The following is a 27,533-nucleotide window of genomic DNA, read 5'->3' on the forward strand; positions in this document are numbered from 1 at the left end:
GCCTAACACCGTCTGAGCCTGCCTCCTGATGTATTGACATATATTTTGAATGTGTACGCTATCCATACATGTTATCCGGGGATACAGTACCCTTTCTCACCTTTGTGCAATCACGTGTAATCCATACTGGGCGTGAGAACGGCTGGCGAGCTGTTAAACAAGCTACAGCACCTGTGGTTTGCACACGTAAGTTTTTCATTTTTTCAGGAATGACGGTTAGGCCTAATTCCGGAACTGCGGTTGACCTGCACTTACTGGGAAATCATCGTTCGCGGGTAATAATTGTAATCAGTGATCCCCATCACTAACGTTGTTCAGCGGGTTATCTGCACCTGTAAGCGACAAACGCTGGCCTTTTCAGTGTAGCGCACATGCAGCCACGGACATGTAAGGGCATGACACACAAGTTATTGGCCAATCTCATGTGCCAGAGCCTCACGTGTCCCTCTAGTAAGCCGGACTCGGACCGCGGGGCATGACGGAGTCTCGTTCGTTAACGGAATTAAGCTTGCAATGTGTGCATCTTTTCTGTAGCTGGCATGGTTGAGGTTTCCCAGGTGGAGTCGAATTTAACCGTAGGCTCCACTCCTGGTGGTGCCCTTCTGGACATTCCTTTAAGGTTCAGCTTTGCAACCATACTGCCCACGTAAAACAAACACTTTGCCTTCATGAACGCTGTTTGGGGGGTCATGACTCGTGGGAATAACGCCGCCCAATCAGTTAACCTGCTAGAGAGATCTTTCGTTGCTCCCAAGCATGACATCACACTCCCTAGGAGGAAGGTAATGCCACTGTGGCGACCGTACTCCTGGGGGCGACACAAGTGCACTGATGCCCAGCCACTGCTCGATGAATCTGCTGGTACATTGACCCAGACCACTACATTCCCCTCGCACGCTACACGGCCTGAATCTGACCCTGATGAAACTCAGGTTACCCTTCCCATATACAGTTCCATCTTACACGGTGACAAAGAGGAAGCTGCAGATGAAAGTGCAGGTTCGGCCCACCCGCCATCAGACACACCACCGTACTATCAGGGGCCCTGTGCCAGTGCCGTCGCCAACGAGTGGGCCCCCCTGCTTGCTCAGGATCACAGCACTTGCAAGGTTGAAATACTGTGCAGTGAGATGGAAGATGGGGACGACGACGAGTCCAGACTAGTACAGGGATTCCCTAGCGAGGAGACTTATTTGATTGTTTTCAATGTTGGGACAGCAATTTTTGGGGAGCACTATACTCTGGAGAATGATAGATGGGGCCCACCATACACTGGAACATTCCAAAGGTGGACATCAGACACTGGAGCAGCATTTACAGGGCCCATTATACACTAGAGCATTAGAAATGGGGCCCATTATGTTTGGAGCATTATTTGGGCCCATAAGACAGTGGAGCTTCATCCATGGGGACCAACATATACTGTAGCATTATGTGGAGCTCATCATATACTGTTTCAAACATTATATGGGACCAATGATTCTGTATGGAGAAATAGATGGGCCTCGTCATGAGATGTAAAAAGTGAAGTATTTTTCATTGTACTATACCGCTATTTCTCTGCCGTATCGGAGCATGATGAGTTGTGGTATGTGTTAAAGGGGCGCTCTTTCGCCCAGGGCACATGAAAACCTGGAGCCAGCCCTACCCCCCCACAACTGTAGCCAAATAACCCCCATTTTTCAGTACGTAACTAGTATTATGAAGTAAATTAAGGTTGACAAGCTTAAGTAATAAGAATTGATGCTTTTGGCATTCAATTGGGCACTGTAGGTGTGTTTCCTGTCCTCCTCTCACTGCCGACTTTAATTCCCCATTGACTTACATTGGGTTTCGTGTTTCGGTCGGACCCCCGACTTTTCCCTATAGTCGGCCGATTTTGCTCGACCCGACTTTTGGAAAAGTCGGGTTTCATGAAACGAAACTCGACCCTAAAAAACCAAAAGTTGCTCAACTCTATTGCCTAACCATTGACTGATTTGACTAAGAAGGGCGCTGATTTGCTGAATTGGTCTCCAGAGGCTGTTTCTTCTTTTCAGGAGCTGAAGCGGAGGTTCACTTCTTCTCCAGTTCTGCGACAACCCGATGTCTCACTTCCATTTCAGGTGGAGGTGGATGCTTCAGAGACTGCTGCAGGAGCTGTTTTGTCCCAAAAAGATCCTGTAACATCTAAAATGAACCCCTGTGCCTTCTTTTCCCGAAAGTTCTCTCCTTCGGAACGCAACTATGATGTGGGGAATCGAGAACTGAAGTGGGCATTTGAGGAGTGGAGACATTGGTTGGAGGGAGCTAGACATCAAGTTGTGGTCCTCACTGACCACAAGAATTTGATCTACCTTGAGTCGGCTAAACGCTTGAATCTGAGACAGGCCAGGTGGGCCTTGTTTTTCACATGTTTTGATTTTGTGGTCTCCTTTCTCCCGGGCACTAAGAACGTTAAGGCTGATGCCCTCTCTAGGAGTTTTTTGGCCTATTCTCCTATTGTGACCAAGCCTGCTACCATCTTAGGTGAGGGGGTGGTTCTTTCTGCCATCTCGCCTGATTTGAGATGTGCTCTGGAGAAGTTTCAGGAGGATAAGCCTGAGCGTTGTCCCAGTGGTAGGTTCTATGTTCCTGACCAGTGGAGGAGGAAAGTGATGTCTGAGGTTCATTGCTCCACGTTGGCTGGTCATCCAGGTATTTTTGGTACTAGAGATTTGGTGAGTCAGTCTTTTTGGTGGCCTGCCTTGTCTCGTGATGTCAGAAATTTTGTGCAGTCCTGTGGGACTTGCTCCCGATCTAAGCCTTGTTCTCGTTCTAGTGGGTTGTTGATGCCTTTGCCGGTGCCCAGGAGGCCATGGACCCATATTTTAATGGATTTTTTTTCTGATCTGCCTGTCTCTCAGAGGATGACTGTTATCTGGGTGATTTGTGATAGATTCTCTAAGATGGTCCATCTTGTACCACTCCCTAAGTTGCCATCTTCCTCAGAGTTGGTGCCCTTGTTTTTGCAACAGGTGGTTCGCTTGCACGGGATTCCTGAGAACATTGTATCGGACAGAGGAGTTCAGTTTGTCTCTAGATTCTGGAGGACATTTTGTTCCAAGTTGGGAATTCAGTTGTCCTTCTCCTCTGCATTTCACCCTCAGACCAATGGGCAGACGGAGAGAACAAACCAGACTTTGGAGGCTTATTTGAGATGTTTTCTATCTGCTGATCAGGATGATTGGGACTCATTTTTACCCTTGGCCGAATTTGCTTTAAATATTAGAGCTAGTTCTGCCACTTTGATGTCACCCTTTTTCTGTAACTTTGGGTTTCATCCTCGATTTTCTTCAGGGCAGGTGTAGTCCTTTGCCCGTCCAGGGGTTGACACTGTGGTGGAAAGAATGCAGCAGATTTGGGACCAAGTGGTGGATAAGTTGTCTCTTTCCCAGGAAAAGGCCCAGCGGTTTTCTAACCGGCATAGGACCATTGGTCCCCGGTTTAAGGTGAGTGATATGGTCTGGTTGTCATCAAAGAATATCTCTATGAAAGTGGCTTCTCCAAAGTTTAAACCTAGATTTATTGGACCTTACAAGATTTTGGAGATTATTAATCCGGTCTCTTTTTGGTTGGCTCTTCCTGTCACATTTAAGATTCATAATGTGTTTCATAAGTCCTTGTTGAAGAGGTTTGTTGAACCAGTGGTTCCTATGGCGGCACATCCTGACCCTGTGTGGGTTGAAGGCAACATGGAATATGAGGTAGAGAAGATACTGGATTCCCGTCTGGCTAGACGGAGACTCCAGTATTTGGTTAAGTGGAAGGGTTATGGTCAGGAGGATAATTCCTTGGTCTCTGCCTCGGATATTCATGCCGAAAGATTGGTGCGTGCTTTTCATCGAGCTCATCCTGATTGGCCTGGTGGCTTGGATGAGGGTTCGGTGACCCCTCCTCAAGGGGGAGGTACTGTTGTGAGCTTATCTGTTCATTCATCTTTTGTGTCCGAGGATCTCCCTCTTCTGGTGAAGGAAGGTAGTGAGGCTGATTTAGATGAAAGAAACCAAACACCTGATCAGGTAGATGGTGACTGGGTAACGGGATCTTCAGACTGGATATAAGGCAGCCGACGCCCTTCTGAGTCGCTGGTGATTTCTCTGCTGGATTCTTGGAGACCAGTCTGATTCCTGCTTCCCAAAGATAAGTTTTTGCTCTGCTATTGAACTTATTAGTTTTGGTTTTGTTTGCTTTGTTTTTTGGAGTTCAGCAATCCCCGGCCGAGGGTGTGCTGGATTCTTTTTCCTTGATCAGTGTTCTCTTTTGCTCTGCTTCCAGAAATGACCCCTGGGCCTTGTGCGGGATGGCTGCTTCTGTCCTGCAGGTATCACTGTGTTACAAGGCTGTGGGCAGTGATGTCTCAGGGGGCCCCTGTACCGGGCCAGTCTAATGGGCTCTGCGGTCCTTTAGCTTATAGCAGTGGCCCCCTGACCCCTGTGCGGGCTGGGTGATTCTGTCCTACAGGTATCTGTGGCGCCCCCAGGAGTATGGCCACCACAGTGGCTTTGCCTTCCTCCAGTGGAGGGTAATGCCAGGCATGGAGGCAATGATGGGTCTCTCTCGCAGTCAATCCATACATGCAACACAGGTCCACTCCAGGCCAGCAGGGGGAATTCTGAACCAGGATTGAGGGGAGGAGTGCCCTCTGAGGGCCAGGAGGAAGGGGAAGTTATTTAGTCTGCAGAGGGTGAAGTGTGCAGACATGTAGAGAGAAGCTGGAGGTTGAGCTAGGAAAGAGAGCTCCCTCAGCTTGAGAGCGCACGAACTGGAGCCTGGTCTCCACGGCTGTACGGATACTAAGGGTCCTACAGCAGATACCAGAGGAGTAGGAGGCTGTAAATGCCCTGCTCCCATCTAAGACTTGAGGCACAACAGCAGCTTGGATAGAGAGCCAGGACTCAGAGAAGGGAGTCCCCGAGAGAGGCTACAGCTGTCTTCCGTGCAAGCATGGTTCTTGGGAACATCTGACAGGAGGAACTTCAGAGTAACTTAGTACTGGAGTGCTTCATTCAAACAAGCGCTAGGAAGGAGACTGCACAGCCTGTCTGCTGAGAGAGAATCCCTGAGTTGCTTCCAGGCTAGCCTGCTCCGTTACCATCTGTAATCAGGACCCTGGAATGCAGTTATCTAGTAAAGATACAGAAATTGCACCCCGCTGTGTCTTGTCTGCTTCCTACCTTTCCGGCACTGCTACATCCCCATGCCAACCACATCTACACTGCCCTGGGACTATAGCTTCACCTGTGGGGAGCTATTACATCTTTGCTGCACCATACCATCAGTCCCAGCTAGAGTTGAGCGAAACGGGTCGAAAAATTTCAAAAGTCGCCGACTTTTGGCAAAGTCGGTTTTCATGAAACGAAACCCGACCCTAGGATGAGGTCGGCCACGAGGTCGGCGACTTACGCGCCAAAGTCGCTTTTCAAAAGTTTGTTTTGCGCTCTTTTTCAGCCAATCAGGATCCACGGACACTGTGGGCAACGTGATGACATAGGCAGGGGTCACCACCATCTTACAGAAGGGCATGCAAGTGATTGGCTTGCTTTGGTGGGCGTCACAGGGGGTATAAAAGGGCGTGCACGCCGACCGCCATCTTACTTCTGCCGATCTCAGTATAGGGAGAGGTTGCTGCTGATTCTGTAGGGAGAGCGTTAGGCAGGGAAGAAGACAAAAAAACTGCTTCTGCTGCTAGCGATTTGGCCTGCACAACACACCAGTCACTGTGTGTGCAGTGCAAGGGGAGGCTATATAGTGGTGTATCAGTGGTGTTGGTTGTTGGGCTGCCTTCTACGGCTTCCTGACATTCCTGCATTGCTGTTTACCCACTGCTCTGCAAACTGCTTTTTTAAAAGCAATCCCAATTTTTTTTTTTTGTCCTGCTGAGAAGAAAAAAAAACTGCTTCTGCTGCTAGCAATTTGGCCTGCACAACACACCAGTCACTGTGTGTGCAGTGCAAGGGGAGGCTATATTGTGGTGTATCAGTGGTGTTGGTTGTTGGGCTGCCTTTTAAGGCTTCCTGACAGGCTGGCATTTCTGTTTACCCACTGCTCTGCAAACTGCTTTTTTAAAAGCAATCCAATCTCCCTTATCCTCTAGTCACTTTTGTCACAGCTGTGCCATCGAGCCTGTGACATAGCGCTCAGATATCAGTGGGCCTCACACAATCCAAAAGTGTCCAGTGTCCACAAGTGTCTGCAGAAATTCAAAATCTCCCTTATCCTCTAGTCACTTTGGTCACAGCTGTGCCATCGAGCCTGTCACATAGCGCTCAGATATTCATTGGGCCTCACACAATCCAAAAGTGTCCAGTGTCCACAAGTGTCTGCAGAGATTCAAAATCTCCCTTATCCTCTAGTCACTTTTGTCACAGCTGTGCCATCGAGCCTGTGACATAGCGCTCAGATATCAGTGGGCCTCACACAATCCAAAAGTGTCCAGTGTCCATAAGTGTCTGCAGAAATTCAAAATCTCCCTTATCCTCTAGTCACTTTGGTCACAGCTGTGCCATCGAGCCTGTCACATAGCGCTCAGATATTCATTGGGCCTCACACAATCCAAAAGTGTCCAGTGTCCAAAAGTGTGTGCGGAGATTCAAAATCTCCCTTATCCTCTAGTCACTTTGGTCACAGCTGTGCCATCGAGCCTGTCACATAGCGCTCAGATATTCATTGGGCCTCACACAATCCAAAAGTGTCCAGTGTCCAAAAGTGTGTGCAGAGATTCAAAATCTCCCTTATCCTCTAGTCACTTTGGTCACAGCTGTGCCATCGAGCCTGTCACATAGCGCTCAGATATTCATTGGGCCTCACACAATCCAAAAGTGTCCAGTGTCCAAAAGTGTGTGCAGAGATTCAAAATCTCCCTTATCCTCTAGTCACTTTGGTCACAGCTGTGCCATCGAGCCTGTCACATAGCGCTCAGATATTCATTGGGCCTCACACAATCCAAAAGTGTCCAGTGTCCAAAAGTGTGTGCAGAGATTCAAAATCTCCCTTATCCTCTAGTCACTTTGGTCACAGCTGTGCCATCGAGCCTGTCACATAGCGCTCAGATATTCATTGGGCCTCACACAATCCAAAAGTGTCCAGTGTCCAAAAGTGTGTGCAGAGATTCAAAATCTCCCTTATCCTCTAGTCACTTTGGTCACAGCTGTGCCATCGAGCCTGTCACATAGTGCTCAGATATTCATTGGGCTTCACACAATCCAAAAGTGTCCAGTGTCCAAAAGTGTGTGCAGAGATTCAAAATCTCCCTTATCCTCTAGTCACTTTGGTCACAGCTGTGCCATCGAGCCTGTCACATAGCGCTCAGATATTCATTAGGCCTCACACAATCCAAAAGTGTCCAGTGTCCAAAAGTGTGTGCAGAAATTCAAAATCTCCCCTGTCCTATAGACACCTTGTACCTTGTTTTACATTACTATATAGTTTGTTGGATTTTGTCTACATTTCTACCAAAAATGAGGAAGGCTGGTGGAAGAGGCCGTGGAATTGGGCGGGGGTTGGCAGCTGGTAATGATGGTGTTGGTGGTGGATCTGATGGTAGTGGCAAGAGCAAAATAGGACCGAATGCAGGAGGTGTTGAGCCTGCGTCATCGTCTGGCTACATAAGGCCTCGAACGCTTAGTTTTCTAGGAGTTGGGAAACCGCTTTTAAAGCCAGAGCATCAGGAAAAAGTTTTGTCTTACATTGCTGACTCAGCCTCCAGCTCTATCGCCTCCTCTTCTTCAGTTGTAAAAAGTAAAAGCACTGAGTCGTCATTGGAGGCTCATGTTCATGAACCACACCTTTCCTTGTGTCCTTCACCCCAACCAAGATTGAAGGATGACGCAGGCCATACTACTGATTACTCCATGGAGCTGTTTTCACATACCATGCCTGGATTATCAAGCGAAATGGTGAATTACCCAGGCCAAGATAAATCTGACATGGAGTGCACTGATGCACAGCCGCTGATGGATGATTCTGCTGGTACATTCACTCAGAGCACTACATTGTCCTCGCAGTGTACAGAGCCAGATTCTGACCCTGATGAGACTCAGGTGCCCCTTCCCGCACACTATACCAACATACACGGTGACACAGAGGAAGGTGCACATGACATAGAAGAGGAGGTGATGGATGACCCAGTTGTTGACCCAGATTGGCATCCATTGGGGAAAGAGGGTGCTGCTTCCAATAGCTCAGATGAGGAGCATCCACAGCAGACATCGACATCGCAACAGCTGTTATCTGGCAGGCCCGGAGCACTCCAAAGACAGGTTCCAAACATCAAAAGAGTTGCTGGACAGCTTGTCCAGAGTGTCAAAAGATCACAGCGTGCTAGGCCGCAAAATGTCTGCCAAAGTAGGAAGAGTGCAGTGTGGCACTTTTTTGAACAAAATCCTCATGATCAGGCCAAGGTTATCTGTAAGAAGTGCGCAAAGACCTTTAGCCGAGGGAAAAATCTGAAAAATTTGAATACCAGTTGCATGCTTAGACATTTAACCAGCATGCACTTGCAAGCGTGGACACAACACCAAACCTCAAGTGCCACATGTGCAACTGATCACAACGAAGGTAGTCAGCAACGCTACATTGTTTCCCCCACTGTAAGCCCACCGGTTAGCACAGTAGCAAATGTTGAGGTTTCGTTGCAAGGCCACAGCAGTCAGGGAATCCCACTGTTATATCAACGAAAGACTGATTCTAGGCCATCAGAAAGAACACCAACTCCATCACCATCATCAACCCTCTCTCAGTCCGCCCTGTCCACCGCTACTTCCACCATATGCAGCTCTCATTCCAGCTCACCCTCCCAGACACTATGAGTAGGTCAAGAAAGTACTCAGTCTCTCATCCGCGTACACTGGGTTTGAACGCCCACATTGCCAAACTAATCTCGTTTGAGATGATGCCCTTTCGGTTGGTGGAAAGCACAGCTTTCCGCGAACTCATGGCCTATGCAGTACCACGCTATGACCTACCCAGTCGCCACTTCTTCTCTCGCAAAGCCATCCCAGCCCTCCACCATCATGTGAAAGACCGCATTGTCCATGCACTCAAGCAGTCAGTGAGCGGAAAGGTGCACCTCACAACTGATGCATGGTCCAGTCGGCATGGCCAGGGCCGTTACATGTCCATCACTGCGCACTGGGTTAATGTGGTGGATGCAGGGTCCACAGGGGACAGCGGTGGTGGGACAGTGCTGCCTAGCCCACGGTATAGGAAACAGTTGGCTGTAGGCGTTCGACCCTCCTCCTCCTCCTCCAGAAGCGAAAGCTCGTCCACAGAGCGCAGTCGTACGAGCACTCCATCTGCAGCTGCCACTGTTGCACATGATGTGTCCCCCTATCGAGCAGCTAGTGGAAAGCGTCAGCAGGCTGTGTTGCAGATGATGTGTTTGGGCAACAGACACACCGCCGAGGTGCTGGCCGAGTACTTGAAGCGACAAACTGAGTCATGGCTGGGCAGTGTACATCTTGAGGCAGGCAAGGTAGTTAGTGATAACGGCCGTAATTTTGTGGCAGCCATAGCCCTTTCAAAACTCAGCCATATACCTTGCTTGGCTCACACCTTGAACCTGGTGGTGCAGTGCTTCCTCAAAAATTATCCGGAGTTAACAGCCCTGCTCCAGAAGGTGCGAAGACTGTGCGCGCACATCCGCCGGTCGCCTGTACACTCCGTTCGTATGCCGAAGCTGCAGCGATTGCTCCACCTTCCCAACCACCGCCTCATTATCGACATTGCAACAAGGTGGAACTCCACCCTGCACATGGTGGTGCGGCTGTGCGAGCAGTGGCAGGCCATAATGCATTTGTGGGAGGATACACGGCCAGGCACTTTGAGAGCAGACATGGAGTTGACAGGTGTGCAGTGGTCGAAGCTGAAAGACCTCTGTAAAGTCCTTCAGTGTTTTGAGGAATGCACACGGCTGGTAAGCGCAGACGACGCCATCCTAAGCATGAGCATCCCACTTATGCGTCTGCTCATGCAAACTTTGACGCACCTTAAGGAGCAGGCGTCTGCAGCCAATGTTGATGAGGAGGAAGAGGAGGAGGGAATTCTTGATGACATTCAGCCATTGTCTGCTCAGGGACCACTCCTGGACGAGGTGGAGGAAGAAGAGGAGGAGGAGGAGGATGATGGGGATGATTACTTAGGGGAGGAGGATGCATCTCGTGGGGCAAGTGAAAATGTTGGCGTGGCAAGGTCTGGTACAGGGTTTGTGCGTGACTGGAGGGATGTGGATTTGCCAGAAAGTGCTCCTCCAACCAGCACTCGCAGTGCATCATTGACACCGGGAACATTGGCCCACATGTCAGATTATGCCTTGCAGATCCTAAAAAGGGACCCACGCATTGCCAAAATGATGAACGATGACGACTACTGGTTGGCCAGTATCCTGGATCCACGCTATAAAGGCAAATTACAAAACATCATGCCACAGGAGAACCTTGACCTAATATTGGCTAATAAACAAGCAACTCTGGTAAATCGGTTGCTTGAGGCATTCCCAGCACACAGCAGCGGTGATGGTTCTCACACGAGCCGTACGGGCCGGGGTCAGCTTGGCAGAGGTGTTCGTGGTGCACACAGCAGAAGTGGCGTTGGAGACAGGGGTTTCATTACAATGCTGTGGACTGATTTTTCAAGTACCGCTCACACAACTGGTAATACTGCATCGATGGAAAGTGACAGGAGACAGCAGTTGTCAACTATGGTTACAAACTACTTTTCCTCCCATATCGATGTTCTCCCACACAGGTCATTCCCCTTTGACTATTGGGCCGCTAAACTGGACACCTGGCCTGAATTGGCACAATATGCCTTACAGGAGCTCGCTTGCCCAGCTGCAAGTGTGCTATCGGAAAGAGTCTTCAGTGCAGCTGGATCAATCCTGACAGAAAAAAGGACCCGTCTGTCAACCCAAAATGTGGATGATCTAACCTTCATTAAAATGAACCACGCATGGGTTTCCAAGGATTTTGTCCCACCTTCCTCTGATGACACATAGGGTGACAGAAAAATGGCTTGCTTTGGTCCACCTCTTCCTGGGACTTGACCTATTTCACCTTTTGCATCAGCTGAATGTCCAACATCAACATATGCCACTTTCTAAAACTCCCTAACTGTGCTGCCTCCCCCCCCATGGCCGGGGTCACCACCTAGCGCACGACACCGTGCGAGTGCCGTTGCCCTGGACAGGTGGGTAGGCCGACTCTTGGGCGCGGGCACTGGTACAGGGTCCTTCATAGTGCAATCAAGTGTCTCTGACGGTGGTGGTGCACACCCGCCGTCAGACACACCGCCGTACTATGAGGGGCCCAGTGCCAGTACCGACGCCCACGAGTGGGCCCCCCTTGCTTGGGCAGGGCCCCAGCATTTGCAATCTTTACCTCTCCCTGCTCCTCCACTGTGTAGTCTGGGCCATCAAATCCATACTGTGCCTGACACCGTCTGAGCCTGCCTCCTGATGTATAGACATATATTTTGAATGTGTACGCTATCCATACATGTTATCCGGGGAAACGGTACCCTTTCTCACCTTTGTGCAATCACGTGCAATCCATACTGGGCCTAACACCGTCTGAGCCTGCCTCCTGATGTATAGACATATATTTTGAATGTGTACGCTATCCATACATGTTATCTGGGGATACGGTACCCTTTCTAACCTTTGTGCAATCACGTGCAATCCATACTGGGCCTAACACCGTCTGAGCCTGCCTCCTGAGACATATATTTTGAATGTGTACGCTATCCATACATGTTATCCGGGGAAACGGTACCTTTTCTAACCTTTGTGCAATCACGTGCAATCCATACTGGGCCTAACACCGTCTGAGCCTGCCTCCTGAGACATATATTTTGAATGTGTACGCTATCCATACATGTTATCCGGGGATACGGTACCCTTTCTAACCTTTGTGCAATCACGTGCAATCCATTCTGGGCCTAACACCGTCTGAGCCTGCCTCCTGAGACATATATTTTGAATGTGTACGCTATCCATACATGTTATCCGGGGATACGGTACCCTTTCTAACCTTTGTGCAATCACGTGCAATCCATACTGGGCCTAACACCGTCTGAGCCTGCCTCCTGAGACATATATTTTGAATGTGTACGCTATCCATACATGTTATCCGGGGATACGGTACCCTTTCTAACCTTTGTGCAATCACGTGCAATCCATACTGGGCCTAACACCGTCTGAGCCTGCCTCCTGATGTATAGACATATATTTTGAATGTACATATATGATAATGCCCAGTATCAGAGAACGAGACAAGGCGGTGACCATGGTCCAAAAACGCCTTGTGCATGGATTACCACTCCATATGCTAATCTTAAAAAGGAGAAAACGGAGTAACGGATACAAAATATATGCAAAAGTATAAATTTTATTAATACTCACATCAAGTGCTGACAAGTATACAAGTTGACTAAAATAGGGGGGATAAGCCCCAATGATACAACAATCAGGACAGACAAGGACAGGGTAAATAAAATGATACCAGTGCTCGAAATCTACATGGCACAACGTTCAGTCAGCCCATGGGCATTGCACATAACAGACATGTGTCTAATGGTAAAAGATAGTCAAATATGGCATACTCAATTAAATGTGTATTGTACATAGTTGTACATGTCTAGAGCGCCAAAACAAAAAACAAAAAAAAAAAAACCAAACCATCCAGAGGGGTCAATGTGCAAGTCCAATGGACACTGAACATAAATGAATCAATGACATGTGGAAGGATTCTTACATAGTAAATAACATATGTATCAGCATATCAAAACTGCGCAATTGTGCCAGAGAGAACCCGGGAGACGACCCGCCCAGCGGTCCAAATGACCGAAGTGTGGAAACAAGTAAAGGCAGGCTGCTTACCGGGGAGCAGAGGAGGTGAAGGCCCATGCAACGACACCCGACGTACGTTTCGCGCCCGCCACAGGCGCTTTATCAAGGGAGTGTTGACTGAGGTGAACCACCATGTTTTTATGCAGAAAGACCTCCCACTTGAAAGCGGTCACATGGGGCAGGTCTACCAACCAAAGGCAGCGGACAGAGCATGCGCAGTGCAGCTCACTCAAACCAGGAAGTGATCAATAGTATGGTCACAAAAAAAAAAAAATATGGCGGGACAAAACCGCACTCATATAAAAACTAGATAGCATCGTTACCCTAGACGCCTGCGCAGTGTATTGCGTTGACAAAAAGTGTCAGAGCTCAATGAATGATAAAGATGTTGGCCCAGAGAGAGGCTAAGTGGATCGTCGCCCTGGATACTATGACCCCCAAAGGACTTAACGAATCTCTGAGTTTCTCCTCATTTTTATAGCTTCTGCTGTCTCCGCTGCACTCACCATTGTTTCATTTTTTTAGGCCCTATCAACATTCGGTTTGTATGATTTTAACTTTTTGTCTTTTTATATATTTTTTTAGTTTCCCTGTGTTTTCTGTGTTGGCTACATGTGGACTCACTGGTACCATTGTGTGGTGTGGACCCCTCTATTCTGGATGTCCGTACCCACGCCTGCGTTTATTATCTGTTGGATCTGGAAAGAATATCTACCTTCATCATCGTTTCACGGCATATTGATATTATGGAGAATGCGGACACTCCATCTTGTTCGGGTCACTCGTCTATTACTATATAAGAAGAAGAGAAAGGAAGAAGGGGGAAGGGAAAGAAAAAAAAAAAAAAAAAAAAGTTTTTCTGGACTGTTGCATCAATCTTATTGTGTGCCTTTACAATCCTTACTGGTGCTCTGGATTTTTGGTAGCATACACTATCATATAATGTGTTTATATTGTTTGCCCCAATTATGATTGATGTCACTATCTTTACTGTATTTCCTCCATGGTCTGTCTTGGTTTATTATTTATTTTTTATTTTTTACTTGTTTTTTTTTTTTTTTTTTTTTAATTTTCTTCTCCTGATTCTTTATGCTGTGACCTTAGTGCGCATACCTGCGCTCACCCGTTGCTCCGATATGGGTTTGGGCGTCTGCCCGCCTCAGGTTATACACGGGGTTAAATTCCCTCTGTTTTCCCTGACGCGTGACGCCTGCCCCATCTCCTGGAGGACTGAGGTGTTGCACTGAGTATGCGCCGCTATTATGGTCTGATTACATCTTTATCATTCATTGAGCTCTGACACTTTTTGTCAACGCAATACACTGCGCAGGCGTCTAGGGTAACGATGCTATCTAGTTTTTATATGAGTGCGGTTTTGTCCCGCCAAATTTTTTTTTTTTTTTTTTTTGTGACCATACTATTGATCACTTCCTGGTTTGAGTGAGCTGCACTGCGCATGCTCTGTCCGCTGCCTTTGGTTGGTAGACCTGCCCCATGTGACCGCTTTCAAGTGGGAGGTCTTTCTGCATAAAAACATGGTGGTTCACCTCAGTCAACACTCCCTTGATAAAGCGCCTGTGGCGGGCGCGAAACGTACGTCGGGTGTCGTTGCATGGGCCTTCACCTCCTCTGCTCCCCGGTAAGCAGCCTGCCTTTACTTGTTTCCACACTTCGGTCATTTGGACCGCAGGGCGGGTCGTCTCCCGGGTTCTCTCTGGCACAATTGCGCAGTTTTGATATGCTGATACATATGTTATTTACTATGTAAGAATCCTTCCACATGTCATTGATTCATTTATGTTCAGTGTCCATTGGACTTGCACATTGACCCCTCTGGATGGTTTTTTTTTTTTTTTTTTTTTGGCGCTCTAGACATGTACAACTATGTACAATACACATTTAATTGAGTATGCCATATTTGACTATCTTTTACCATTAGACACATGTCTGTTATGTGCAATGCCCATGGGCTGACTGAACGTTGTGCCATGTAGATTTCGAGCACTGGTATCATTTTATTTACCCTGTCCTTGTCTGTCCTGATTGTTGTATCATTGGGGCTTATCCCCCCTATTTTAGTCAACTTGTATACTTGTCAGCACTTGATGTGAGTATTAATAAAATTTATACTTTTGCATATATTTTGTATCCGTTACTCCGTTTTCTCCTTTTTAAGATATATTTTGAATGTGTACGCTATCCATACATGTTATCTGGGGATACGGTACCCTTTCTCACCTTTGTGCAATCACGTGCAATCCATACTGGGCCTAACACCGTCTGAGCCTGCCTCCTGATGTATAGACATATCTTTTGAATGTGTACGCTATCCATACATGTTATCTGGGGATACGGTACCCTTTCTCACCTTTGTGCAATCACGTGTAATCCATACTGGGCGTGAGAACGGCTGGCGAGCTGTTAAGCAAGCTACAGCACCTGTGGTTTGCACACGTAAGTTTTTCATTTTTTCAGGAATGACGGTTAGGCCTAATTCCGGAACTGCGGTTGACCTGCACTTACTGGGAAATCATTGCTCGCGGGTAATAATTGTAATCAGTGATCCCCATCACTAACGTTGTTCAGCGGGTTATCTGCACCTGTAAGCGACAAACGCTGGCCTTTTCAGTGTAGCGCACATGCAGCCACGGACATGTAAGGGCATGACACACCAGTTATTGGCCAATCTCATGTGCCAGAGCCTCACGTGTCCCTCTAGTAAGCCGGACTCGGACCGCGGGGCATGACGGAGTCTCGTTCGTTAACGGAATTAAGCTTGCAATGTGTGCATCTGTTCTGTAGCTGGCATGGTTGAGGTTTCCTAGGTGGAGTCGAATTTAACCGTAGGCTCCACTCCTGGTGGTGCCCTTCTGGACATTCCTTTAAGGTTCAGCTTTGCAACCATACTGCCCACATAAAACAAACACTTTGCCTTCATGAACGCTGTTTGGAGGGTCATGACTCGTGGGAATAACGCCGCCCAATCAGTTAACCTGCTAGAGAGATCCTTCGTTGCTCCCAAGCATGACATCACACTCCCTAGGAAGAAGGTAATGCCACTGTGGCGACCGTACTCCTGGGGGCGACACAAGTGCACTGATGCCCAGCCACTGCTCGATGAATCTGCTGGTACATTGACCCAGACCACTACATTCCCCTCGCACGCTACACGACCTGAATCTGACCCTGATGAAACTCAGGTTACCCTTCCCATATACAGTTCCATCTTACACGGTGACAAAGAGGAAGCTGCAGATGAAAGTGCATGTTCGGCCCACCCACCATCAGACACACCACCGTACTATCAGGGGCCCTGTGCCAGTGCCGTCGCCAACGAGTGGGCCCCCCTGCTTGCCCAGGATCACAGCACTTGCAAAGTTGAAATACTGTGCAGTGAGATGGAAGATGGGGACGACGAGGAATCCAGACAAGTACAGGGATTCCCTAGCGAGGAGACTTATTTGATTTTTTTCAATGTTGGGACAGCAATTTTTGGGGAGCACTATACTCTGGAGAATGATAGATGGGGCCCACCATACACTGGAACATTCCAAAGGTGGACTTCAGACACTGGAGCAGCATTTACAGGGCCCATTATACACTAGAGCATTAGAAATGGGGCCCATTATGTTTGGAGCATTATTTGGGCCCATAAGACAGTGGAGCTTCATCCATGGGGACCAACATATACTGTAGCATTATGTGGAGCTCATCATATACTGTTTCAAACATTATATGGGACCAATGATTCTGTATGGAGAAATAGATGGGCCTCGTCATGAGATGTAAAAAGTGAGGTATTTTTCATTGTACTATACCGCTATTTCTCTGCAGTATCGGAGCATGATGAGTTGTGGTATGTGTTAAAGGGGCGCTCTTTCGCCCAGGGCACATGAAAACCTGCAGCCAGCCCTCCCCCCCCACAACTTTAGCCAAATAACCCCCATTTTTCAGTGCGTAACTTGTATTATGAAGTTAATTAAGGTTGACAAGCTTAAGTAAGAAGAATTGATGCTTTTGGCATTCAAATGGGCAGTGTAGGTGTGTTTCCTGTCCTCCTCTCACTGCCGACTTTTATTCCCCATTGACTTACATTGGGTTTCGTGTTTCGGGACGACCCCGACTTTTCCCTATGATCGGACGATCTTGCTCGACCCGACTTTTGGAAAAGTCGGGTTTCACGAAACGAAATGCGACCCTAAAAAACCAAAAGTCGCTCAACTCTAGTCCCAGCGGATCTGTCTGTAGCATCGGCTTAACATCTCCCTTGCCGAGTACCACAGGTGGCGTCACGAACTATTCCATTCCATTAACTATATTTCCCCATTACTTGGGTGCCCTGGGCCACGGACCCGGTCACCGCTACTGTGACACATCCCCCTGACACCGGCCCGGTACCGAGTACCCCACAGCCCTGGGAGGGCGACCCATATCACCGTGTTACAAGGCTGCGGGCAGTAATGTCTCAGGGGGCCCCTGTACCGGGCCAGTCTATGGGCTCTGCGGTCCTATAGCTTATAGCAGTGGTCCCCTGACCCCTGGGCCCTGTGCGGCTGCCCAGGTGACACCAACCGTAATTCCGCCCCTGCTGTGTAGTTACTGTCAGGGGTCTCGTGTGTTGGTCACCAGGGTCTTTTCCTGTATAATTAACCCCTTTACCCCCGAGTGTGGTTTGCATGTTAAAGGGAATCTGTAACCTATTTTTTCGCATATAAGATGTGGCCACCGCCATCAGGGGCTTATCTACAGCATTCTGTATTGCATTCTGTAATCTGTAGATAAGCCGCCGATGTCACCTGAAATAAAAGAAAAACAAGTTATATTAGGCTGGGTTCACATTACGTTTAGGCAGTCCTTTAGATGGACTGCGTTAGACTGCTGCATAACGTGGTATAATGCAGTCCGTTAGGCTAGTTTCACACTAGCGTTATCAAGCGCAGGGCTGCCGCTAAGCTCCGCCCCGGCGGTGCCTCCTCTGGTCAGCTCCTCTGGGCGCATTACGCTGCATGCTATCAGTGTACCCTATATTTAGCGTTGGGTACGCTGGCATGTTTTTGCCGGCGCATGTGCCCTTTTTGCGCTGTGCCGAGCGCACAAACATGCAACACAGTGCGTTTGGGTGCACATCGGCGTAGCGCCAAAAAAGGCACATGCCAGCGTACCCAGCGCTAAATATAGGGTACGCTGATCGCATGCAGCGTCATGCGCCCAGAGCAGCAGCTGACCGGAGGAGGCGCAACTGGGGCAGAGCTTAGCGGCGGCCCTGCGCTTGGTAACGCTAGTGTGAAACTTGCCTTAATGCTGCCATTCAGGCCCATTGTCAGGTGTATCGCAACGCATGCTGTAAAGCGGCACACGTTTACGATGTGCCGTCATTCACTGACGGGGCCTCCGACCAGGCTGCAGTGTCTGAGGCTCCGTCACCGCTAGCGCAGATTCATCTGCGCTAATGGGTATAGCATAACGCGATCTTGTTATCCTATACCATTAACGCAGCCCGTCAACGCTATGTGTTGAACAGGCTGCTTAATTTAATGTGAACCTAGTCTTATACTCACCCGGGGGTCCAGTCCGATGGGTGTTGCAGTCCGGCGCCTCCCATCTTCTAGCGATGACGTCCTCTTCTTTGCTTCCTGTCGAGGCTCAGGCGCACTGCTTTGCCCTGTTAAGGGCAAAGTACTGCAGTTCGTAGGTGCTGGGAAAGTTCAGAGGCCAAGCGCCTGTGCACTGCAGTACTTTACTCTGTCCTCAACAGGGCAGAGCAGTGCGCCAGAGCCGTGACAGGAAGCAAAGAAAAGGACGTCATCGCTAGAAGGTGGGAGGCGCCGGACCGTGACACCCATCGGACCGCCCCCGGGTGAGTATAATCTAATATGTTTTTCTTATCTTTCAGGTTATATCGGCGGCTTATCTACAGCATTACAGAATGCATTACAGAATGCTGTATATAAGCCCCTGATGGCGGTGACTGCATCTTATATGTGAAAAAATAGGTGACAGATTCCCTTTAATGACCGGGCCAATTTTTACAATTCTGACCACTGTCCCTTTATGAAATAATAACTCTGGAACGTTTCCATGGATCCTGGTGATTCTGACATTGTTTTCTTGTGACACATTGTACTTAATGATTGTAGTAAAATTTCTTTGATATGACTTGTTTATTTGTGTAAAAAAAAAAAAAAGGAAATTTGGTGAAAATTTGGAACATTTTTTCAATTTTCAAACTTTTAATTTTTATGCCCTTAAATCACAGAGAAATATGTCACATAAAATAGTTAATAAATAACATATCCCATGTTTCTACTTTACATTAGCACAATTTTTGAACCAAAATTTATTTATTTTACGGACCACCTCACAGTTGAAGTCACTTTGAGGCTGAAAATACCTGAAAGTGACACCATTTTAAAAACTGCACCCCTCAAGCTGATTAAAACCACATTCAAGAATTTTGTTAACCCTTTAGGGTTTTTTTCAGGTAGTGAAAATAAAAAATCCTATTTTTTGCCCACAAAAATGATCTTTTAGTCCCCGATTTTTTTATTTTACAAAGGTAACAGGAGAAATTGGACACCAAAATTTGTTGTCCAATTTGTCCTGAGTACACTGCTACCCCATATGTCGAGGGAACCACTGGTTGGGCACACATCGAGGCTCGGAAGGGAAGTAGTGACGTTTTGAAATGCAGCTTTGATGAAATGGTCTGCGGGCGTCGTGTTCCATTTGCAAAGCCTCTGATGTGCTTAAACAGTAGAAACCCCCCACAAGTCACCCTATTTTGGAAACTAGACCCCCTAAGGATCTAAATGTGTGGTGAGAACTTTGAACCCTCAAGTGTTTCATCAAAGTTTATAATACCTGGGCGTGAAAATCAAAAATCCTGTTTTCCAGGTGTGGTAGGGGTCGGGATTGGGGGGTGGACCACTGCTTACCCTGTCCGGATACAAAGAGAAGGCTGGTAGTGCAATAAGAGACTGCGCTGCTGTGGTAGAATTCAAGATATCTTTATTGCCATCGCGTTTCCTGATCCAGTCCCAGCTCACTTCATCAGGGCTTTTCCCCTCATTTGTTTTTTTTTTTCTTTTTTTTCTTTTTTTTTTTTCTTTCAACATAACATTTTAAAACAGAACATAAATACTCCCCCTCCCTTTAACATGAGTACTTCCTCTCCCACATCCCCGCTATGCCAGGAGCAAACAATCAACAATAAAACATGTCCCTTAACTTGGACGTTGGACTGTCCTCTTGGGGCCTGCACTACGGTGCACCGAAATCCCGACAGTCTGGGCAATCTCCTGACGGCTGATGTTGCGCCAGTCCAGCAGGGGAACCCCACAGCCGTGAGGTTCCCGGGATGTCTCGACTGTTGCTGGGCCGCGAGTGTTCTTTTTGCCAAGGGCTCATCTCTCTCCTGAGAGATGAGTCAAAAGGGGTAGAAGGGGCCGAAAGTGGTTCCACGGCATGCATTCCGCGCCATTTCTCTACTTGGGGACCAGCAGTCGACCACTGGTGGTGGTGTGGACGCGATCATCTCTGTCGACGTGGTGGCTTTGCTCCATCTGGCCCCCAGCTCCTGCAGCTCCAAGCGCAGGTGAGGGACCGGGATCGTTGACCGATGAGAAGTGGAGCAGCAAAGCTGGGGCCTGCTAGTGTGGATGGAAGACGGCTCCGCAGAGGCGGCGGAGTCCGATGACCCAGCCAAAGCCGCCATCCAGAGGGGGGCCAGAGCAGGCGCGGACCTTGATGGGCAGGCCGCAGTCGTAGTATGGAGTGCGGCAGAGGCGGCCCCGGGTATTGGTGAGCAGGCTGCAGCTGGAACCATGAGCGAGGCCGAGGCGGCCGCGGGTGCCGCCAGGTAGGCCGTGGCCGGCGCAGCAATCGAACCAGAGGCGGCCGCGGAGCAGGCCGCAATCGGAGTCGAAGACGGGGCCAGAGTGGCGGCCGGCACTGGTGAGGAGGCCGCAGGGGAGGCCGGAGTGGCGGCAGGCTTCGGGTGGTAAACCGCTGCTGCCAGGTGGAACGCGGCAGCGTCGGCCACGGGCTGGTTTTGCACCGGCGACGCGTGCCGATGCGCTGCCGGGCGCGGTGGCTCAAGGTGGTGGGTGAGAGCATCGGTTGGCCCAGCGGAGGCTGCAAAGCCCTCCGCAGCCGGGCCCACAGGAACTCAGGAGGCCGTGCGGGAAGGCAGGGTGGAGGGGGCTTGCCGCGGAGCTGCTGGCTGGGCCGGGGGATCTCTCACCTTCCCCGGTGCAGCGGCCTCCAGCAGGTCACTCTGCAGCTTCTCCCGCAACCTCCGATCTTCGCCCCGCCATCTGGCAGGGCTAGCCTCCAGGCTCGTGTGTCCCGCGGGGAGGCTCCCAGGCGATGTTTTCGGTGGCTGCTCCAGCAGAACCTAAAGTCGCTCCTCCTCTCCGCCCGATGTCTGGGGACCATCAGTGGCTCCCGAAAGCAGGCCTCCCGGCGAGATTCGACCTCTTGACGCCACCGTCCCGGATCCGGAACCAAGTCTCCAATTATAATCCACAGGTGAGCAGTCTTGTAATCTGTAACAACCCTGCTGGCATCACTGCATGGCCTCCCATCCCCCGCACACCAACTTACTTTCTGCTTCAAGCCATGCTGTGAAATCTGTCTGTTGCCAGTCCTGTGCTCTGTGCTTCTGCTCTCCACGTTTCCTGACTGTGTATATAGGGGGGCGGCGCCAGAACTCTCTGGTTCTTATGCAGTCAGGGTGCACCTGCCTAATCTGTCCCTGACCAATCACCTAGAGCCCTTGACTATTTAGTTTCGCCACACCCACTGAAACATTGCCTGTGCAATGTCTAATCTCAATATCTGGCTGCTGAGGAAGCCAGGCCCTGTTCTGTGTACTTCCTCCTTCTCTGGAGGAATACTTCTTGTCTTGCCTCATACCTTGTCTGCCTGCCAGGAGGCTGAATATCCTGGCCCTTGAGTCTTGGTTCCAGTACCCTGTCTGTACTCTGTCCTACCTTAATCTCACTTTCTCCTTGTCCGTGGCTTCCTTCCCTGCTGTGTCTTTCCTTGTGTCCTCCCTGTCTGCGCATCTGCACCCTTGCAGCTCTGTCTGCGCATCTGCACCCTTGCAGCTCTGTCTGTGAATCTGCACCCTTGCAGCTCTGTCTATGAATCTGCACCCTTGCAGCTCTGTCTGTGAATCTGCACCCTTGCAGCTCTGTCTGTGAATCTGCACCCTTGCAGCTCTGTCTGTGAATCTGCACCCTTGCAGCTCTGTCTGTGAATCTGCACCCTTGCAGCTCTGTCAGTGAATCTGCACCCTTGCAGCTCTATCTGTGCATCTGCACCCTAGCCACTCTGCCTGAACAGCTCCCTAGCCGCTCTGCCTGAACAGCTCCCTAGCCGCTCTGCCTGAACAGCTCCCTAGCCGCTCTGCCTGCCCGGCTCCCTAGCCGCTCTGCCTGCCCGGCTCCCTAGCCGCTCTGCCTGCCCGGCTCCCTAGCCGCTCTGCCTGCCCGGCTCCCTAGCCGCTCTGCCTGCCCGGCTCCCTAGCCGCTCTGCCTGCCCGGCTCCCTAGCCGCTCTGCCTGCCCGGCTCCCTAGCCGCTCAGCCTACTCGGCTCCCTTGCAGCCCAGCTCTACTCCGCACTTCCTGTGTGAACAGGTCCAAACCTGTTCCTTCATATTCCACTCGTTCCTGCCTATATCCATACCTGCACCTCCTGTGTGGCCCAAACCTGTTCCCTCATATCCTTCCTCTAGTGTTAGGGTCGTGCCCGTTTTAGGTTTTTAATGCATACAAATTCTACATACATTTGTTTATTGCATCAAGACTTTTTGACTTTTTCAGGAACTTATTTTTAAACAAAATACAATAAAATAAAACTATTTTACTAAATTGTAAAATGCTCTTATTAAAATTATAACATTTGTGTTGTTGGGGTCAATTTCGACCCAGGTCTAATATAAGAGTAAAAAAGCAATAATAAGGCCTCTTTCACACATCAGTTTTTCGCCGTCAGGCGCGATCCGGCTTTTTTTTGTAAAACCGGATCCGGCGAAATGCAATGCCGGATCCAGTTTTTCCCCATTGACTTGCATTAGTGCCGGATCGCGCCGGATGGCATTGCGTTTCATCCGTCTTTTGCCGGATCCGGCAACTTGTCTCATTCCGGCGTCAGGAAAAAATGGCTACTGTAACGTTTTTTTGTCTCCGGTGAAAAAGCCGGAAGCGCCGGATCCGACGCTTCCGGCTTTTTGCCACAATGAAAGTCTATGGACGCTGGAATGCGCCGGATCCAGAAAAAGACGGATCCAGCCACCGGATCCGTTTTTTTAAGTCTGCGCATGCTCAGATCCAATTGGCCAGCCCCCAGGAAACAGATATAACCTGCTAGACGGATCCGTTTCTTCAGTTCTCCAAAATTTATGCCGGATCCGTTTTTTCTAAAAATAGCCGGATCCTGCCTGACGGCAAAAAACTGATGTGTGAAAGTAGCCTAAGTCCCAAAACTGAACTCTTAAACACATTATAAACCAACAGCCCACAGCCAGCTCTACCTCCAACAACTTGAGTTAGGGACATGTCCAGGCATGTATGGCCAAATCAGCTTAGAGTTGGTACTTTGCAGAGTATACATCTCCAGTTTACACATGCAACAATGAGGAGAAGATTTGATGTTAGCCAAATTCTGGATTATATCTTAGATGATAATGAATCAGAGGACACACAGCAGCAAACTGATACAGATGAACAGGTTTCTGAGGAGGAAGATGATGTGGGGTATCAACCGGAAGACACAGACAGTTCTGATCAGTCTGATGAGGAGGTCACTGTTGCTGAAGCTGCTCCCGCTGAAAGATTCAAATCCAAAAGTGGCAAGATCAGTTGGAGCTCAGTACCTCCAGATGTACATGGCAGGGTAGATGCTGCAAATGTCATAAAATGACCCCTGGGATCACAAGGTTTGCTGTGACAAGAGTAAGTGACATCAAGACATGTTTTGATCTGTTTATGCCATTGTCAATAAAAAAAAGTCATTATTGCTTTGACAAACCTTGAAGGAAAAAAAGTCCACAGCAACATGTGGAATGACCTTCATGATGTCCTGGATGCCTACATTGGTGTTCTTCTCCTTGCTGGAGTGTAGAAATCCTGCAATGAGGCCACTGATTGTCTCTGGGACGCATCGACAGGCAGGAATATTTTCCGGGCAACAATGTCACTTCAAAAGTTTCAAATGATATCAAGAGTCCTCAGATTTGACAACAGAGACACCAGAACAAAATCTGACAAACTTGCTCCCATCAAGGATGTTTGGGAGAAATGGGTGCAGCTCCTTCCACTGATGTTCAACCCAGGGCCAGAGGTGACAGTAGAGGAACGTTTTCTCCCTTTCCGCAGAAAATGCCCCTTCCGGCAATACATGCCAAGTAAGCCAGGCAAATACAGCATAAAAATCTGGGCAGCCTGTGATGCAAAAACTAGCTATGCATGGAATCTACAGATTTACACAGGCAAATTTGCAAGCGGCATCCCTGAAAAAAAACAAGGAAAACGTGTAGTCCTCGATATGACTACTGGACTGCAGGGTCACAACATTACTTGTGACAATTTTTTTTACCAGCTATGACCTTGGACAAGAACTTCTCAGGAGGAAAATCACCATGGTGGGCACAGTGAAAAAAAACAAACCTGAGCTGCCCGGTGAATTGTTGCAGACGAAGGACAGGGCTCCACTTTCCTCAAAGTTTGTTTTTACAGACACCACCACTGCTGTTTCATACTGCCCCAAAAAACGACGGAAATGTGGTACTGATGTTCACAAAGATGCAGCTCTGTCATCAGGAAGTGACAAAAAGCCCAGAATCATCCTGGACTATAACAAAAGCAAAGGAGGAGTGGACAACCTGGACAAGCTGACTGCCATCTACACTTGCCAGCGAATGACTAGGAGATGGCCAATGGTTGTATTTTACAACATCCTTGATGTGTCAGCATGCAATTCATTTGTGTTCTGGACCCACATTCACCAAGGATGGAATTCAAAGAAAAAAAACAAGCGGAGGATGTTTCTTGAGGAACTAGGAAGATCCCTTGTCAAGGCGCACATTGACCAAAGGGAATGAGTGCCCCGAGACCTAGCCACTGCAGCCTTGGTCCGACAACTCCAGAGCTCAACAAGTGCTTCGTCCACACCCACAGCAACACAAAGAGCATCATCACCAGCATCCTCCTCAACCAAGCCTGCCTCAACATCAACCACAACAGCCACAACCCCAGTGAGACCACCTGATTCTAAAAGAAAGAGGTGTCAGGTCTGCCCTAGCAATAAGGACAGAAAGACAAACAGATCGTGCTTCGCCTGCAAAAATTACTTCTGCAAAGAACACACAAAAAGTGTCACTTTTTGCCACACATGCATCTAAATACTAATGCATCTAAAAACTAGTACTCGATTTCTGTTGATTTGATTTGCTTGATTGATTGTTGTTTGTTTGTTTGACCTAGAAAAGCTACTTTTTATTATTATTGCTATTAATGTTAATATAATTTTCATCTTTTATTTGTATTAAAGTTCTATAAGAAAAAAATCTGTTTTTTGCCTTTTTCATAAAGTAGTTAGATATGGGTCAAAATTGACCCGTAACACCATAGATGTTACTAGAGTTAATAATATATATGTATATTTTTTTTACATTTAAGAAATGTGTTCTAAAACCCTTCAGTAATAGTCAGGTAATATAACAAACTTTTTTAAGTTTATATTATTCTCTTGAGGTTCATTTGACAATATTTTTTATATTGAAAATGATGGGTATGCTCTCAAATGAAAGGCACAGGGCAACAAGAATATTAAAATCAATCCTTCCATGGATGAGAAACCCTAACAAGGTAACTAAGAGGTAAGAAATAAATTGGATCATAAATAACTGTTTTTAGGGTATCCTAGGGGTGATTTAAGACACGGGTCAAAACCGACCCGTTAACATAAGAAAGAGTAACAGAAAGCTAACACAAGAGGAAGGATATACCACTCCTGCTTGCCCTGTGTCTCAAGCCGTCACCTACCTGCTCTGTGTCTCCAAGCCGTGCCCGTTTGCCCAGTGTCTCCAAGCCGTGCCCGTTTGCCCAGTGACTCCAAGCCGTGCCTGCTTGCCCAGTGTCTCAGCCGTGCCTGTCGTGTCTGCCTGCCTGCCTGTCTATAGCACCTGTCCAAGTGACTTGTCCCCGAGTGGGATCAGCAGCCACAGCCAGACACCACCCTGGAGTGGCACCCGACAGCTACCTGCCGCACAAGCCTGACCTCGCCATCAGAGGCTCCAGTGAAGACCGAGGTAGCTGTCGTAGTCACGCCTCTTCCAGGGTAGTCTGGTTTGTGGCACAGTGGGGCCACAACCCCCCGGCTCACGCCATTCAGCCAAGGCGCGAGCGTGACAGTTTGCACAGGCCATGGTCCCCGCTGAGTCCCATGTCCTTCCGCTTGCGGAGCATGATGAACTTTCTCTCTGCCAGTATGAGAATCTGGAAGAATTTGTTCTGCCCTGCGTGGTTCCGTTTGTTGAGACTTCTGAACCCATCATTGTCTCCAATGCCATCTACAACCAGCTCCTGGCTTATGAGAGGCTCAACCCTGCAGACCCGCCTACATTTTATGGGAACCCTAAAGAGTGCCAAGGGTTCCTGGAACAGTGCGTGCTCTACATCCAAGGGAATGCAGCCTGTTTCCCGTCTGACTGAATCAAGGTGGGATACATCATGTCCTACCTGGCTGAAGACGCTCTGATTTGGATCACTCCTCTCTGGGAAGCAGGGGATCCTATCATCTCGGACTTCGAGGCCTTCCTGGTGGCCTTCCGTAAAGCCTTTGAAGTACCCAGTCCAGATACGTCTGCTAAATCTTCCCTTTCCAGATCCGAGAGGCGCGCCAGACGGGCGAAACCAGTGAGGAAACCGCCTCGTCAGACCGCGACCGTCCGAAACCCTCCAGTTCCTCCACCTGTTAAAGCAGCTACTCGATTTGAACCCAAGAAGACTGTTAAGAGTGGGCTGGCAAAGCAGCAGTCTGAAACCAGTCATAAGATGGGCATACAGTGTTGCTGCGGTTGTGTGGAACACCTGGACGGCTTCTGTCTGAAGGAGCGCAAGCTCCAAAACCTTGGGTCAATGGGAGAGGCTGCCCTTGGTGAGAGTCACTCCTCCTCACTAAGATCGGTGACTGTTCGTGTGCCTTGTGGGAGCTTGGGCCCTGCAGATGTGTTAAAGCTGCAAGCCAGGCGGAGTCTGTGTAGGGTTCCTGCTCCACAGCTCCAGAATCCGGTGACGGTGTTTGGTGATGGTCGTGCCATACTTATGAACAGTCGAGTGTCGAAGGGACAACTACAGCTCCAAATCGGAGCATTATATTTGGAGAAGTTTATTTTACACTTGCTGACCAGTTTGCCCATCGGTCCTTCTGAGCCGGGTACTCTACTGCCCGTTCCGGTCCGAAGACCCAGCGTGGTGCCGCACTTGGAGCTACCTAGTCACCAAAGGTATCTAGTTCCAATGTTACAAGGTCAGGCTACAGTGTTACCTTCCCCATCTGTTTTGCTGGCTATTGGGTCATGGTGTGCTGATGTCACTGAAGAAAAGGAAGCAGTGGCGCCCTCTCCACACACCTCCTGTGACCAGTTCACAGAAGCATCCC

Source organism: Dendrobates tinctorius, unplaced genomic scaffold (assembly GCF_039654945.1).
Source record: "Dendrobates tinctorius isolate UK_male_01 unplaced genomic scaffold, ASM3965494v1 ptg000521l, whole genome shotgun sequence".
Classification (NCBI taxonomy): domain Eukaryota; kingdom Metazoa; phylum Chordata; class Amphibia; order Anura; family Dendrobatidae; genus Dendrobates; species Dendrobates tinctorius.